General features: G+C 37.5%; 1 protein-coding gene and 1 long non-coding RNA gene across 2 annotated transcripts in view; one reads left to right on the top strand and one right to left on the bottom strand.

Moving 5' to 3' along the window:
* Positions 1 to 247: 247 nt before the first annotated feature.
* LOC116406769 overlaps positions 248 to 14,844 on the bottom strand; it is a 79,719-nt gene continuing 65,122 nt past the window's right edge. The window contains exon 3 of the long non-coding RNA XR_004219808.1: positions 248 to 458. This is a non-coding gene — a long non-coding RNA (uncharacterized LOC116406769). The remainder of the gene's footprint in view (positions 459 to 14,844) is intronic.
* Positions 8,218 to 14,844, top strand: part of nr5a1 (nuclear receptor subfamily 5 group A member 1) — a 116,684-nt gene continuing 110,057 nt past the window's right edge. Inside the window, exon 1 of the mRNA XM_031890258.1 lies at positions 8,218 to 8,420. The gene's annotated coding sequence lies outside the window, so the exon portion shown is untranslated. The remainder of the gene's footprint in view (positions 8,421 to 14,844) is intronic.

Below are 14,844 nucleotides of genomic sequence, written 5' to 3' on the forward strand. Positions count from 1 at the left end.
ATAGGTTACAAGTTACATGAAGGCAGTTCTAATGTGTAGCGCTGGCTCCTTCTGAAAGCTCAGACTCAGGCACAATGCACTGAGATGGTGCCTACACATCAGTATTACAACTAAAAGAAATACAATTGTTGGTTCTAGAATAACATTTTAAATAGTAGAGTAAATACTAGTTAGAGTGATTGCTATGTTAACAGTGTAAATTAGAAATAAAGAGCACACCATAAAAATCATGACAAAATCCCTTTAAGCTATCAAGCTTTTAGCAACGGGCACATTTTTGAATTGATGTTTTCATAAATGGCAAAAAAATAACCATGTGTTAAAGTGTTAATCTACATTTTCTTACCTTAAATCTTACTGAAATCATCAGAAAGCTTATTGTTCATGCCTTCTGACACAAGAAACATTTTCATACTCTTCAAATCTGCATCCACTCTTGTGGCACATACTTCAGTATCCTGAAACATTTAAACCAAGTTCAATGAAAAACATTTTAACAGTCACAAATTAGGGGCGGTCATTATACATAGTGTACTTGCAGTGGACATTATAAAATCAGGTTGTGGCTGATTTACTAAAACTCAAAAGGGGTAATTTTTGACCCTTGGTGGGGGGGGGGGCAAGTGCAAGAGCATAAAGGGGCACAAGAGCCTACCTCTTTCCTTAGCACTTTAGCCCCCTGCACTGAAAAACCTGGTGCTCAATGTAGAAAATAGTGCCAGAATGGTCTTATGAGCACAGGGGCCCAATGCAGTCCTTGCATCCTTCCACCCAATACCATTCACATCTACTGTAGTGGGTTGGGCACGGAAGGGGGGCACCTATGTGCCACCCCATGTCCACCTCTATTCAATGGATCACTGCCTAACACACACAGCTTTCCATTTAGTGCACAGGTCTCTGAAAGAGAGTGCAGAGGTCTGCAGCTAATTGCACAATGCCCCATGCAGTGGTCACAGTACAAAAAATTATTTTAGATTGAGCCTTTTTTGTGTTTTGCACACTATATGGGGCATTGGAAATGGCCCCTGAGATCATGTTTTTTTCTGCAATTTGTAAAAAAAAATTATTTGAAGTCAAGTTTTCCAAACGCAAATTTTCACGATTAATGGATTGATAAACTTTTGAAAATTCAAACGAAAATATTTGCCAGCTAAAACCTGGTGAGCTTCTATAAAAGTCAATTGGAGGTATAATTTCAACATTCAAACTAAAAATGTGAGTTTAACAAGTCAATTTTTGAAAAATTATAGGAGTAATTTAATTTTAAAAGAAATAGATTTTCTTTACTAGAGCAGAGATTGGTGCAGGTGCACCGTTAGATTGTTCTATGAGCCTTTGGAGACCAGTTGGGATAAAAGCACATCAATACAATGGTGCAGTTCTCAGCCAAGTAGATTTTCTAAACTGTCAGATAGATACCTGCCTTAATTTTAGCCACATATTGATCAGGCAGGTCGTCAGAAAGGCCTCAAGTCACCACTAGTCCTATTAAGAGCAAAATTACAGTTGCATAACCTGACATTTATCTACATGGAATCTTAGCTGCTACTTAGACACCCAGACTATGGGTGTAATATAACTACTGACGCATGGGTCACTCAGGAGGAAGTTCAAAAGAGACTTGAACATATAAAGGTAAACAAAGGTCCAGGACCAGATTCTATTTATCCCAGGGTATTAAACGAGCTTAACCCTGTGATTGCCAAACCTCTTCACTTAATTTTTCAGGATTCATTGAGGTCTGGCATGGTGCTGAGAGACTGGAATGTGGTGCCGTCATTTAAAAAGGGATCCCATTTTCAGCCTTAAAACTATAGGCCTGTAGGTCTGACATCAGTAGTAGGAAAGCTTTTTGAAGGGGAAATAAGGGATAGGGTACTTGAATACACTGCAAATCACAATACTATAAGTTTGTGCCAGCATGGTTTTATGCGTAACAGATCTTGCCAGACTAATTTAATTGCCTTTTATGAGGAGGTGAGCAGGAACCTCGATGCTGGAATGGCAGTGAATTTCATCTACTTTGCTAAAGCGTTTGATACAGTACCTCAAAGAAAGTTAATGATCAAATTGAGGAATATTGGCCTAAAACATAATATTTGTAATTGGATAGAAAACTGGCTGAAGGACAGATTACAAAGAGTGGTGGTAAATAGAACATTTTCTAATTGGACCAGTGTTGTTAGTGGAGTACCGCAGGGGTCAGTCCTTGGTCCTTTGCTTTTTAACTTGTTTATTAATGACCTGGAGGTGGGCTTAAAGTACTGTTTCTATTTTTTTGCTGACGATACTAAATTGTGCAAAAATTGTTCAATGAATGATGCTGCCACTTTGCAAAGCAATGTGACAAAATTGGAAAACTGACTCATAAACGAACAGAAGACCGTCCTTGCCCACCCTTGGCTCTCCAAAACAATTTAATGCTCGGTGCACACTGCTGGCGGGATAGACACCCTCCCAAAAATCCAAATAGCACAAAAAGCACTGGCACTCAGAGCTGAAAACGGGACTTGCACCTCGCATCTCTGCAATAAAGATTTTTTAAAGGGCTAGTCTCATTTTCCAGTGCTTTTTGTGCTACAACATTTGAAAACTGGGCAGCAAAATGGAAAATGAGGTTCAATGTTTTTTTGTTGCCCGCGCTTTTTTTATGCGACCGGAGGCCATTTTGAGGCTAATATGGGCAATTTGACACGCAACAACAAAAAAATTTCCGCGCAATGAATTTTTCCGTGGCAAATTTTCACAAACATTTCACGAAACAATTCGCCAATGGCGAAATGTGGAAATTTGCTGCAAATCTATGCCTGGCGAAAAAAATTGGTCATCACTAATAATAAAGAAAGGAAAACATAATTTTGCCCCTTTATAGGTCCCTGGTAAGGCCTCACCTTGAGTATGCAGTGCAGTTTTGGGCTCCAGTCCTTAAGAAGGATATTAATGAGCTGGAGAGAGTGCAGAGACTGCAACTAAACTGGTTAAGGGGATGGGAGATTTAACTATGAGACCGTGAAGGTTGGGGTTGTTTTCTTTGGGAAAAAAGGCGCTTGTGAGGGAACATGATTACTCTGCACAACATTAGAGGGGATTATAGGCAGACAGGGGGTGTTTTTTTTCCATAAAACCGATTAACGCACCAAAGGCCGCCCCCTTCAGATTAGAGGAAAGGAACTTTAATTTGTAGCAGTGTAGGTGGTTTTTCACAGTGAGGGCAGTGAGGTTGGGGAATGCCCTTCCTAGTGATGTGGTAATGGCAGATTCTGTTAATGCCTATAAGAGGCCTGGATGAGTTCTTGAACAAGTATAGTCTATTGTGATACTAAAATCTACAGTTAGTATTGATGTTGTTATATATTGTTTATGTATGTGAGTGTACAGAAAGGTCAGTATGGGTTTGTGTGTGCTGGGTTTACTTGGAAGGGTTGAACTTAATGGACTTTTGGTCTTTTTTCAACCCTATGTAACTATGTAACATAAAATCAGGTTCTAATTTAAATGTATTTACTACAGCAACACCACAGTCCAACTCCCTACATTATAAAAAGCATATACATTTGTCCTTCATAGAAAACAAGTCATGTATGATGCATTCATAAGGACATCATCTAGAATGTGAAATTTTAAATGCAACAAACCCTTGCATTCCATGGCACCATTATAAATGCATTTCAGGGTTTAAAGGACACCTATGGCTTGAGGAAGGTTTTGTTGTTAAGGTTTCAGAGAATTTTCATTATTATTATTATTATACAATTGAACCCTCATGTTACACTCCCAGATTTAGCGTTTTCCTGGAACTGACATCATTTTCCCCTGTCCCATACAGGCAAACTGAGTTTTTCCATTGTTGGATTGTATGTTTCCCCTGAATTTATGCAGTTTTGATGCAGTCCCCCGTACAATTTTAAGTCAGGGTATACTGTAGTTTTTTTTATACGGTGCCAAAGTATTCCACAGCACTGTGCAAAGCATTTAGGGAAAAACAATTTAATAAACAGAAACTCATGAGACTTAAATGGTGTGCAAATTATGTCAAAGCCCAATATGGGCGAAACGCGTGTCAGGCGCTATAACCGAATGGGACTAGCATTGGGGTGAATGGTGTTTAAAGCAGGTGGGGCTGGAAAGCTGCGGGTAGTTTGAACATATTGTAGAGGTTGAGCAGGCAGGGGCATGTGCCGTGCGGTAGGGAAAGGCGTTTTGCGTAATATACACTACCAGAGACTGACCTGCGTATACTCCGTTAGACTATGTTTATTATCTACCCACATAGAAATAGATACCGCGTGAAAACATACTGATATAGGCCTCTATTCAGTGTCGGACTGGGGTACCTGGGGCCCACCAGAAAACTTCACATCAGGGGCCCACTAATCACATAAGTGCAAATGCTGCTGTGACCGCCACCCACCCATTACTATATATACAGACGAGCAGAGCTGTTTCAAGGTCAAGTGGAAGTGAGGCTTGCGGATCCCAAAAATACACCGTTCTTACTGCAACCTTTTTAGATCCTTTGCCAGACCCTTTAACCATTATTCAGACATACCAGTAAGATCACTGCAGAAAATAAAGCATGAACACATTAACCCTATACATGCCAGTAAGATCATTGTAGCAATGGATAATGAACACATTAACCTTAGACATGCCAATAAGATCATTGTAGCAATGGATTATGAACACATTAGCCTTAGACATGCCAGTAAAGTCACTGCAGAAAATGGATAACTAACATATTAACCTCAGACACACCAGTGAGATTGGACAATGAACATATTTACTCCAGACATATAAGATCACCACATTCAGCTGGGTTAACCTAACCTAACTAACCACCTATCTTTAGGGGATCCTTTGAGAAAAACCAGACCGCAGGGTTGCAATGAATGGAATTAATTTTCATGCAATTTACATGCAATAACATTCATGTTCTGAAGTAATATGTTTCATTGGATTAGTTGGGTACAAGTGTAAACTTTAAAGGTTATTTCTAGCTTTCATGAGGCACAGGTTATTAAGGTATGGAGCACTGCTGCAACTAAATTACACATTTATCATCTGCAACATATAAAAAGGTTTTAGTGAGGCCTTCAGTATTTGTTAACATACATTAAAATCTTTCTTATTTTTTAAATATTACCACATATTAAATTCATATAACAGCAATGACACATTTCATGAGAGATACCCCTGTGGCAAGGGCAAGTGGGGATTTTATATTCACTGCACATTGGCAGTCTACTAATACTGTAGGTTCTTAATATAATTAACTAATTGTTTAAAATAATTTTTTAAATAAAGACACAAAAATTATTCCTGTTTCTATTTCTCACAGTACAATAAATAATAAAAAACATTTTTACAGAGACAAATATAAACCGACCTTCCTTCCTGCTTGCCTTCCTCTCAGCCCTCCTACACTCTCCTCACTTCTTATCTGCATTTGTTCTCTCTCCTTCTTCCTATATGCTTTTCTTGCTTCTGTTTTGTCTCCCACTTTCCCTTTTCTATGTTTCTACTTCCCTTCTCCTCTGTCATATTCTCCCTATGCTCTTTTCTGGACACTTCTCCCATGCTTTCATATTCTTACACCTCTATTCTTTCCTTCCGCTCTCCATATTAACTCTCTGACTTTCATATTTTCACCGTCTCTTCTTATCTCACCTTTCTCTTCTCTCCTCTTCATCTTACATCTTACCTCTCTCATTCTTAATTGGACATAACATTCATAGGGGCCCTCAGGTCTAGCAGGCCGTTCGGCTGGGACACAAGGAAGGACATGGGAAGCAGACAGAGAGGCAGGTCCAGCATAAAAATTAAAGATGGCCGCTCATTCCACAGTGGAATGCGTGGCCATCTTGAACAATATTCATCTCAGCCCAGCAGGGGGGCGGGCAAACACCTGGCAATAGGCAGGTGATTGGTCGGCTGGACCCAGAAGAATGAAAAGGGATTACAGACTGTCATCAGTGGCAGGGAGTTGTATTGCAAAAGGCAGTGAATGGGGCCTGGCAGGATCAGGGCCCACCGGGAATTTCCCTGGTATCCCAACCTTTTGGCTTCAAACTGTATATATAGTGGGCAATGTTGAGTTGTTGTTGGAGAGAGGATAACTGAGGAAGGGGCAATAACAACAGAATGGAGAATCGCTTAAATATAAGAACACAGGTCATTTTACAAGGGTTCCTAACTTCATTTAGCGCTATAAAACAAGAACTTACAACTTACTGAATTAAGATATCTTTTTTCTGCCACACAAACCTTGAGGAAGTGATTTTTTTTGCATACAAATGCTAACTAAAGACATCAGGATGAGTGATGGGCGAAATGTTTTGCTAGGCATGGATTCGCGGTGAATCCATTGGTGGATTGTTTTGCGGAAAATTTGACGCACGTCCAAAAATTGTCGCCCGCGTCAAAAAAGAATAGTCGCGCGTCAAAAAAGAATAGTCGTGTGTCAAAAAAGAATAGTCGCGGGCGTCAAAAGAATAGCCGCGGGCGTCAAAAGAATAGCCGCGGGCGACAAAAGAATAGCCGCAGGCGACAAAAGAATAGTCGGGCGACAAAAGAATAGCTGCACGACAAAAGAATAGCCGCGGGCGACAAGAGAATAGTCGCGGGCAAATTTTTTTTTGATGTGCGGCATTTTCGGCGTTTCACAAATTTTTCACCATTTTGTGATTTGCAAATTTTTCGGTGAAGCGAAACGGGCCAGATTCGCTCATCACTAATCAGGATATCAAGTAGGGTCAAAGGGAGATTGCCACTAAATATGCCTTACTTTGATATGTGCCGAGCCTTATCAATAATAAGATATATAATATATACATGGCGATTGACATTTGAAGGACTGGCACAACAAATGCACCTTTACAAGGAATAATGTCCTGTGGCTGAGCCTTTAGTTCCTACAAGTTTCACGTCTAAGAGTCTCTGGTTCTACTGTCTCTGTTGTGAGAACCCAATCTGGATTAAAAGTTCCAGTAGTGCACATGACAGATATTTATCCATATGTATTAAAGAGATGGTTCATCTTTAATTTAAGTCCTTTTCAAAACTTGTCATTATTTTTTTGAAATTATTTGTTTTCCTCTTCTGACTTTTTCCAGTTTTCAAAAATGGGGGTCACTGACCACAGCAGCCAAAAAACTACTGCTTTATGAGGCTGTTATTTCATAGCTATTGTTACTTTTAATCATTTGAGTCCAGTTGCTACAGATTTAAGACCCGTTATCCAGAATGCTTGGGACCAAGGATATTCCGGATAAGGGGTCTTTCTGTAATTTGGATCTTAAGTCTACTAAAAAAATCAATAAACCATAAATTAAACCCAATAAGATTGTTTTGCATCCAATAAGGGGTAATTATATCTTAGTTGGGATCAAGTACAGGTACTGTTTTATTATTACAGAGAAAAGGGAATCATTTAACCATTAAATAAACCCAATAGGGCTGTTCTGCCCCCAATAAGGGGTAATTATATCTTAGTTGGGATCAAGTACAGGTACTGTTTTATTATTACAGAGAAAAGGGAATCATTTAACCATTAAATAAACCCAATAGGGCTGTTCTGCCCCCAATAAGGGGTAATTATATCTTAGTTGGGATCAAGTACAGGTACTGTTTTATTATTACAGAGAAAAGGGAATCATTTAACCATTAAATAAACCCAATAGGGCTGTTCTGCCCCCAATAAGGGGTAATTATATCTTAGTTGGGATCAAGTACAGGTACTGTTTTATTATTACAGAGAAAAAGGGAATCAGTTTTAAAAGTTTGAATTGTTTGATTAAAATGGAGTCTATGGGAGATGGCCTTCCTCTGTAATTCGGAGCTTTCTGGATAATGGGTTTCCGGATAAGGGATCCCATATCTGTACTAGATATACCATGACTTGCATGAATGAAAGCCTTCATAGTCACCGAATGCACATTGTTTCAGAGTCTCACTCTCTACAACAACCCCTTTAAGTAGGACATACTAGAAATTCTTGCTTTCCTTTTAATCTTGACTGGTTTAATTTCTCTATCACCAAACCAAATGTTTGACTTTTTCCTGCATGTAAAACAAGCTCAAACTGATACTTTATATCAGCCCCCCCTTCAAATGAGATCACGTGTTCCAAGAGGCCAATAGGGCTAATAATTTAGAATTGTTTTACTCTTTTGTTATAAAGAAGGGATCCAAGCTGCAGACACTGACTCACAATTAATAGAACCCAAAGTGCGCCGCAGAATCCCCTTCCATGCTGTAAATCAAAAGCCTATCTGCCTTTTTTGCAGGGTGGGACAACCACAGTTAAAAAATATTGTATTCAAGGTTCACTGCTTGGGAGTTTCACTTCATAAGCGATAAGAAAACGTCTTCAGGCTGACAAACAGTCTCAAACTCAGAAGAAAAAGAGCAACGTATAAGTAAGTAAAATACATTTTATTTGAAATTCCTATCTGAATTTTGCAGGTTGACGTATCTTTGCATAAATGTGACGCTTTAATTCTTTATTCTAGTGGGTTTTTTTTTCAACGTGCTTTTTGGTTTCTCTGTTTAAATTAGTGTAATCTATCTTTTGTCGATGTTGCAAATGCGATTGGAAGTTTTTGGAAGCCGGGACAGTAACATACTGGGTAACTGTGTTCTGGGTTACAAAATGAACTACAATAACAGATGCTTTTTGACCAGACTCCATTTTATTGTCAACTTCCTTTGTAAATTAAATGCTGGATAGCCTGGGCGTTGGAGAACTGCGTTACACCAATGATTCTCCAATAGCGATTTCAATTATAAATCATCTGAAAATTTCTCCCACAATATTATTATTATTTATATAGCACCATCAATTTACGCATCGCTTTACAGACTAAATGGATACAAAAGACAGAACAGTTAACATGTACATATAAACAATTTATAAAAATGGTTTGCAGTTACATTGGATGTGGATCGGAGACACTAGGGGGAGGGCCCTGCTCGCAAGAGCTTACATTCTAAAAGGGAGGGCTGAGACATAAGGTCAGGGTAAGTAGCACTATGCTACGTTGTTGTAAAAGTACACCAAATTCAAATTTAACATTTTTAAAATAAAATCTGACTAAAGAAAGCAAAATAAGTGCTGCAGCATAAAATGTTCAACATAAAAAAATCAAATGAAAATATACACACACATCTTATGTTACTATAGAACTGAAAGACTTAGGGGGGCAATTATTTAAACAGTAATTAACCCAAATAGGATGGTTTGGGCTCTAATAAGGATTAATTATATCTTAGTTGGGATCCAGTACAGGTACTGTTTTATTATTACAGAGAAAAGGGAATCATTTAACCATTAAATAAACCCAATAGGGCTGTTCTGCCCCCAATAAGGGGTAATTATATCTTAGTTGGGATCAAGTACAGGTACTGTTTTATTATTACAGAGAAAAGGGAACCATTTAACCATTAAATAAACCCAATAGGGCTGTTCTGCCCCCAATAAGGGGTAATTATATCTTAGTTGGGATCAAGTACAGGTACTGTTTTATTATTACAGAAAAAAGGGAATCATTTAACCATTAAATAAACCCAATAGGGCTGTTCTGCCCCCAATAAGGGGTAATTATATCTTAGTTGGGATCAAGTACAAGTTACTGTTTTATAATTACAGAGAAAAGGGAATCATTTTTTAAAATCTGAATTATTTGATTAAAATGGAGTCTATGGGAGCTGGGCTTTCAGTAATTTGGAACTTTCTGGATAACGGGTTTCGGGATAAGGGGTTCCATACCTGTATATGAATAGATTTACAGAACGTTATAAAATACTGTACAGGGAAAATAAAATATGTTGCCTATCTGAAAAAAAAAAATGACAGGTGTTGGGTTGGTTATCTGAAAACCCATAATCCAGAAAGCCCTTAATTATGGAAGGCCATTCTCCCATAGACTCCAATTTAATTAAATAATTAACATGTTTAAAAACAATTTCCTTTTTCTCTGTAATAATAAAACTAAGCTGCATGTATCCTTATTGGTGGCAAAACAATCCTATTGGGTTTATTCCACAGTTAAATGATTTTCTAGTAGATTTGAGACCCCAGTTCCCAAACATTCTGGATAACAGGTTCCATATATTTAATGCAGACTTAATTATTGTTAAAGAACCTACATTTTTGTTGTGCATTGCAGAGATACATAATTTACATCAGTCTTTGCCCCAGTGGATCTTAGGTTCCCTATCACATTCACACTATGGTTGTATGGTTTGGGAATTATACATTAAGTAACTGCATTCAGCATTTAATCTCATGTGTTTTGTATGTTTCAGTGTGTGCAAAGACAAACAGATATATGAAATATTTATTTTATAGCTGTACAGACTCCTTATCTAGAAATTACAGAAAGGCCATCTTCTATCGAGATCATTTTAAGCAAATAATTCTATTTTTTTTTAAATGGTTTTAATAATAATAATAATAATAATAATAATAAATAATAATAATAATAATAATAAAACAGTGCCTTGTACTTTATGGGAACTAAGCTGCATGAATCCATATTGGTGGCAAAACACTCCTACTGGGTTAATTAAATATTTAATAGACTCAAGGTGTGAATATCTAAATAAAGGAAAGGTCCCTTATCCAGAAAACCCCAGGTCCCAAGCATTCCGGATGATAGACCTGTATATAATTATCATTAATAACAGTTACATTAATTAAATTCTTTTTTTAAATTAAAAAAAAAGCTCAAAAGGCTTGTTCACCTTAACATTAACATTGAGGGACAGATGGGATTTTTAGAAGTGTATTTATGTATTTAGCAATGGGTACATAGTGTTCACCATATGATAAATACACTTCTTAATATCCCATGGTAATGAATAGAAAGGGTATGAGTTTATTATTATTTATTATTATTAAATCGGAATATAATAAGCACAATGCATATTTCATTGCTTTTGGCAATCTGCAGGAATGCTGCATTCAGCTACAGAGACCGTTAAGGGAGAAACAAAAACATGCCCCTGTGGCCTTCTGCCGCAAATCTTCACAATAAAGTTTTATGGCACTTTACCTCTATGTATGCTTTGAGAACTGCGTTATGTTCTGTTGCAAAATATCCTCTATTGATTTGACTTTTGTTGTATTTCACACAATAACTTCTTTATTTTTCTATAAAATTTTGTATTCATGAAGGGATACGTGTTGCGGCCTACCCTTGAGTGTTGTTTTCTCTATGATAATGTAAAAGAAAAAATAAATATAGTGTGTATATTAAAAAAAAAACTAATACACAATGAAAACCAGTTGCAAAGTTACCAGGAATAGGGCATTATATAACATACTAAAAAACTCAAGGGTGAAGCACCCATTTTAATTATTTAAATAATTGTTTAGCAACTCTCCAGTTTGGAGTTATAACAGCTATCTGGTTGCTAGGTTCCAAATTACTTTATGATTACTGATTTATGACTAAGACTGAATAGAAAAAAAAGTTATAAAAAGTAATACAGGTATCAGACCCCTTATCCGGAAACCCATTATCCAGAAAGTACGGAAATCTCCCACAGACTCCATTTTAATCAAATAATTCAGATTTTTATAATGCATTTTCTTTTTCTCTGTAATAATAAAACAGTACCTTGTACTTAATCCCAACTAAGATATAATTAATCCTTATTTGAGCCAAAACAATCCTATTGGGTTTAATTACTGTTTCAAATATGTTTTTAGAATTAAGGTAGGAGATCCGAATTAGAGAAAGACCCCTTATCCGGAAAAAGTTAAAAGTTAAATTAAATGTGGACCACCCCTTAAAGCCTGCAGCAAGTTCAGCATTTATTTATGCCATTTTTATTTGGTGGTTGGGGGTGGGAAGGCAAGTATGCCAAGCGACAAAAGCCTCTATTTGCAGAATATACACCAAAATAATAATAATATTATTCCATTGCATGACCACATCTTATGTTTAACCAATTACTATTAGGGCCCAAACAGATAAGGAATAATTACCAATTACAGGTATTGGACTTATCTGGAAACTCATTTTACAGAAAGTTCCAAATTATGGAAAGTCCATCTCCCATAGACTCCATTTTAATCAAATATTTCACATTTTTAAAATTGATTTCCTTTTTTCTCTGTAATAATAAAACAGCACCTTGTACTTTTTATCCAACTAAGATATAATGAATTGTTATTGGTAGCAAAACAATCCTATTGGATTTATTTAATGTGTAAATGAGTTTTGTAAATGAGTTTTTTTAGCAGGAGATCCGAATTACAGAAAGATCCCTTTTTCATACCTCTATTGCTTTTATTACCTTTTTTTTTTTTTTTTAGCTATTTCTATAGGTGTATTTAAACGTATCATCTGCCACCTAAATTCTTCTGGTATATGAAATCATAATTTGGCAAATAAGCTCCACAGTTAATAGAAAGTATCCTTTGCTTGCAATTTAAACAGAGAAGAATACTGATGATGTTTACCAGGAGGAACCATAAAAATGCACTTTGTGCACATTGAGGATTTTGGAGAAACTATTCCTTTCTCCTAGCCTTTCTGCAAAGCTATGCAAGAATCGGAATATTTTAATTGCTGCTCTTGGCTGATATGGGTGGCTGCATCACGTTAAGGGGTCACGGTCAGAAAGGTAAATTGAATACACATTTCAATTTTGCTTTACAATGTCAGAAGCAAAAAACAGAATGCAGTTTTATCTTGTCACAGTTGCCCCCCTAACTTAGAACACTTGCCCTCTTTTTATCTTTTAAAATAGTCTTGAAATGTCAAGGATAGGTTCAGCTGTTGCTAATTGTTTCAGTTTTGCTTCTTTCTATACAACCCACTGGTCCACCACACAACATTCAGAAACCTTACGGCGAAAAGTATATTGAATGGAATGAAAGGTATCTCCAAGAATACAAATATATATATATATATATATATATATATATATATATATATATAAGAAGTATTTTAAAATGTCACATTTTGTCTTGCAACATGTTACTAAATTGTATCGTAATCTTAATTTTAGTTTAAGATTAAAATATTTTAATTCATTCAGTAAATAGGAGTGTGGCATAGCAAGGGTACCAAGGCCTCAGGAATCAAACTTTGGTCTGGCATCCCAACCTTTTTATTGCCGCCAATACCCATGTCCCCTAATCACTACCAATATCTCACGCCTCTATGAACTCATATCCCTTGATCACTGCTCCTAAGACTATTTATAGGCCTGTATCTTTTTCTTATATAGGGAAAGATCACATTCTTTGTTTCCATTAGGCCTTCCTGGGCATCAGTATTTTTGCAGGCCCTGACCCTAGATGTTATGCTTTGGTTTAGAATCTTTAGTAACTGCAGACTCCGGAGTACATTAATACATAGTTACATAAGGTTGAAAAAAAGTTCATCAAGTTCAACCCTTCCAAGTAAACCCAGCACACACAAACCTATACTGACCAATCTATCCACTCACATACAGACCCATACTGACCAATCTATACACTCACATACAGACCCATACTGACCTATCTATCCACTCACATACAGACCCATACTGACCTATCTATCCACTCACATACAGACCCATACTGACCTATCTATCCACTCACATACAGACCCACACTGACCTATCTATCCACTCACATACAGACCCATACCGACCTTTCTATCCACTCACATACAGACCCATACTGACCTATCTATCCACTCACATACAGACCCATACTGACCAATCTATACACTCACATACAGACCCACACTGACCTATCTATCCACTCACATACAGACCCATACCGACCTATCTATCCACTCACATACAGACCCATACTGACCTATCTATCCACTCACATACAGACCCATACTGACCAATCTATACACTCACATACAGACCCATACTGACCTATCTATCCACTCACATACAGACCCATACTGACCTATCTATCCACTCACATACAGACCCATACCGACCTATCTATCCACTCACATACAGACCCATACTGACCTATCTATCCACTCACATAGAGACCCATACTGACCTATCTATCCACTCACATACAGACCCATACTGACCTATCTATCCACTCACATACAGACCCATACTGACCTATCTATATACTCACATAAAGACCCATACTGACCTATCTATCCCCTCACATAGAGACCCATACTGACCTATCTATATACTCACATACAGACCCATACTGACCTATCTATCCACTCACATACAGACCCATACTGACCTATCTATCCCCTCACATAAAGACCCATACTGACCTATCTATCCCCTCACATACAGACCCATACTGACCTATCTATACACTCACATACAGACCCATACTGACCTATCTATCCACTCACATACAGACCCATACTGACCTATCTATCCACTCACATACAGACTCATACTGACCTATCTATCCACTCACATAAAGACCCATACTGACCTATCTATCCACTCACATACAGACCCATACTGACCTATCTATCCACTCACATAAAGACCCATACTGACCTATCTATCCACTCACATACAGACCCATACTGACCTATCTATCCACTCACATACAGACCCATACTGACCTATCTATCCACTCACATACAGACCCATACTGACCTATCTATCCACTCACATACAGACTCATACTGACCTATCTATCCACTCACATACAGACCCATACTGACCTATCTATCCACTCACATACAGACCCATACTGACCTATCTATCCACTCACATAGAGACCCATACTGACCTATCTATCCACTCACATACAGACCCATACTGACCTATCTATCCACTCACATACAGACCCACACTGACCTATCTATCCACTCACATACAGACCCATACTGA

The sequence above is a fragment of the Xenopus tropicalis genome, chromosome 8 (genome assembly GCF_000004195.4).
Source record: "Xenopus tropicalis strain Nigerian chromosome 8, UCB_Xtro_10.0, whole genome shotgun sequence".
NCBI classification, from domain to species: domain Eukaryota; kingdom Metazoa; phylum Chordata; class Amphibia; order Anura; family Pipidae; genus Xenopus; species Xenopus tropicalis.